Below are 3,743 nucleotides of genomic sequence, written 5' to 3'. Positions count from 1 at the left end.
GTCACAAAGTACAAAATAAAAAAGAGTTTTTTTTTTAAAAAAAGATTGAATATCAACATAAAAAAATTATTATGCTAATGCCATTAGCATCTCATGACATGGCTCTGACCAGGATACACCACGATTAATTTTGTCATATGGATCAAAATCAATCAAATCATGGATTATCTGATTATATATAGATGAAAGAAGATACTCAAAAATTTTGGTAAAAAAAAACAAGAAGATACTCAAAATTGAGTAAATCATTAGGCCTTAATAAAAAAGAAAAAACTACAATGACTTGATTAAAATTAGAGGAAGTTGCATATTAATTTTCCCAATCATTTTGTATAATTTAATTTAGGGATAATTAATCCACAGCTCTTTATAGTTTCAACTAATTTTGAATCAGGTCCTTATAGTTTTTTTTCTTTTTATCAGGTCCTTATACTTTCACCTGTTTTTAATTAGGTCCTTATATTTATTTTTCTTTTTATCAAGTCCTTATAAGTTCACCTTATTTTTAATTAAGTCCCTGAATTTTTTATTCTTTATTTTATAAATTCTAATAGTACTATTATATAAACATAAAATAGTATATATTATTTAATATTAGTTTATAAACAATAATATTCTAAAGATATTGAATTATTATAATGATTTTAATTTTTTCAGCAAAAAAATTAATTGTTCTAAAAAAATTTCCTGAATTAATTAATTCTATTACTTTTTTATTACATAATTATTAATTTAATTTAATTATTAATATTTTATATTTCAGTATTAATCTATTTAATTAAGCTTATATTTAATTAATAAATAAAAATTAAAACTACATGGACCTGATTAAAAATTTAGTGAAATTATAAGGACTTAATTAAAAGAAAAATAAATACAATAACCTAATTAAAAAAAGGTAAAAGTATAAGGACCTAATAAAAAAAAAACTATAGGAACCTGATTCAAAATTCGTTGAAACTATAAGGACTTGCGGATTAATTAACCCTTTAATTTATGTATATATAATTTACATGGTGAATAGTAAAATAAAGATCTCCATTCAATTATATATTTATAAATGCATCTATTTATTTATGTAATTTCGTGTGATCTAAGCGTGTCAAAAATAATTATTGGAAGTTAAAAAAAAAGCCTCTAATGACTGTAAAATCTCAGGGTCCTTTATCACAATTTTTAAAAATACAAGAATTTAAAAACAAATGCCGTTACATGCAAATTGAAAATTGAATTAACAGAATAGGAAAAATTACAATGCAGAAATTGACTACAAATAAAAGTGCTTGTCCCAAATTCTTAAAGTAAAATGAATCTAAATGATGATGATGGAGCAAGATGGCAGGTGAAAATATGAGCACTAATTGGGCCTCCAGCTTTCTGGTCAAAAACAAATTGGGCCTCCAGCTCAAGCTCTTTCTTCAACTTTGGGCTTCTTGTGCTTTTTTGGGCTCAATGAAGGAAAAGAGAGTTCGGTGGACCGAGGCCCAATTCAGACACTTTTTGTTATCTCATTTGAGAACGGTTTTTTGGGCCCGAGTCTTGCTTTAGATTTAAATCTATTGGGCCTAAAACATTTTTCTAATTTTATTGACCAGACAGACGCTGAATAATGAGTACAACTCACTTACATCCAAAGAAATATTTTTTTTGCAATTTTTGGTTTTTGGGAAATATGTATCTACATAATATGATAAGTATAACAAGCATATTTGTTGGGAGCGCTAACCTTAACCGATTTGATAGATATTAATTTTAAGCCTAAAATGATTTGAAGTTACTATGAGTTAATTTGGTTTTAGCAAAAACTAAATTTGACTTTAAAAAAGTAGTTAGTACTATTTCCGATTTTAATTATAAGACCTCGTTAGCCTATAAACGAGATCTTATAATTAGTATAGGAGGTAATAGTACAAAAGGAATTGAAGATAAAACCAAAGTTCGAAACTATGAATCATTACTTTTGGTTAAAAAATAAAAAAAATTATGAATCCAAGACAATAATCATTACTCATTTGCTGCATCGGGATCAAATTAGTTTTGAGAGTGGACAAAACGGAAGACACGCCTGGTGGGACTCGAACCCACAATCGTCTGATTAGAAGTCAGACGCCTTATCCATTAGGCCACAGGCGCAAGCTCACGTTCTGACTACAGTGCAGAAGTATACTCATATTTGCACCACACCTTTGTCAGGACAATGTGTATGTGCTTTTTAAGGACCTGTTGGATTTTTTTTGTTGTGGAAACTGAGATTAATGGTTCTTTTAACACATCCATCTTTCTTTTCTATCTCAGAAATAGCCCGGCAAGAAAAGCCCAAGAGAGTTTAAAAGGGCTACCACTCATTCGCCAGAAAACCAACCCCCCCACATGGCACCTTTTCATCAGGCTCCGCCACAAATCAATCAACCAAACATGTCTTACCTAAAACTTGGCATTTTTTCAAGTGTGAAATATTGCCAGCGCCCTAATCTTATTTCATAAGTACGCCAAGCATCTTACTTTTTTTTAACGGGACAATTTTATTCATAATCTTTTAAATTTAGTGTCACCTTTTATTTATTTAAAATCACCATTATATGAACAAACTGAAAAATATGTGATATCACACCAAATGTGATAAATCATGGATGAACTTCCACCATTAAAAAAAATATATATAGTGCTTGACGTATATTAAAAAACAAGACTAAGGTGTCGGGTGAATCTTTATCTTTTCTTCTTTTTTTTTTAAATTATTCAAGTATAATGGATAGCGTTGCCACTATGGCAACCTACCATTTGTAGCATATATAAATGAGTACTCCTCTAGTCCTATTTATAGGATAGAGAGAGAAAATTTTTTTTAGTCATATTTATAAATAACTTTATTAAATTTTTAGCATGAATGTACTATTTTATCCTTCATTTATTATAGTGTAGGTAGTTATTTCTTTTAAAATGTGTACATATTAAATATGGGTAAAGTTAAAAATTTGTAATATTTTAATAAAGAGTTAATACATTTTAAGGTTTTTTTTTTGTCTATATAAAATATGCTGAAAGTGCTTTATAAATAGGATCAGATGAGTAAAAGTTTTATCCCCTTCTTTGTGGAAAAATATTATATCCCCCTTATGAAAAAAGCCATTGGCATCCAGCATAGTAGCATGCAAATGTTAGTTGAGTGTGTATAAATAAATAAGGAAGAAGTGAGAAGCATGAAAAGCAAGGTAATTACGTTGTCCTCCTGCTTCAAGTCATGCTTCCTTAGCACATAATTATTTTGTCTGCCTTTTTCACTCTTAAGTCTTAACACACATGGGTGCTCTTCGTCCGTACACTATTATTATTATTATTATTGTTAAGTCTGAAATTAGTGCAATGGATTGTGACAAAATTTCACTACTGTGACGCCAATTTGCACGATATGATCTATAAATATATAAAGTAAAAGGATAGCGAGGCAGCCACTATCGTTTGTTGACTATTTCCTCCGCCGGTTGGTTGTCTTCCAATAACGCCGCATCATCCGTCTCTTGACTATTACACGTTGGATCTTTAATATAAGATCTAATTATTAAGTTATTTTTTGTTTTAAATATAAGATTTATTTATCATATTTATTAATTTTTTTTAAATTACTTATACATACACCCTCTCAACCACAATCAAGTAGAAGAGGGAAGGAGCATTATTAAGGAAGATAATTATGGTGTTTTAAGAAAAAAGGTGTCATATTTCTGATAATTAACTAACTTACC

The 3,743-nt window shown here is 28.8% G+C and overlaps 1 non-coding gene across 1 annotated transcript; it reads right to left on the bottom strand.

Moving 5' to 3' along the window:
• Window positions 1-2,060: 2,060 nt before the first annotated feature.
• On the bottom strand, window positions 2,061-2,133 carry TRNAR-UCU (transfer RNA arginine (anticodon UCU)). The gene has a single exon. It is a non-coding gene; the product is annotated as a tRNA-Arg (tRNA).
• Between the last annotated feature and the right edge of the window lie 1,610 nt (window positions 2,134-3,743).

Source organism: Neltuma alba, unplaced genomic scaffold (assembly GCF_004799145.2).
Source record: "Neltuma alba isolate B1F8T4 unplaced genomic scaffold, ASM479914v2 tig00003167_pilon, whole genome shotgun sequence".
NCBI lineage: Eukaryota > Viridiplantae > Streptophyta > Magnoliopsida > Fabales > Fabaceae > Neltuma > Neltuma alba.
This window is presented reverse-complemented; position numbering and strand designations above follow the sequence as displayed.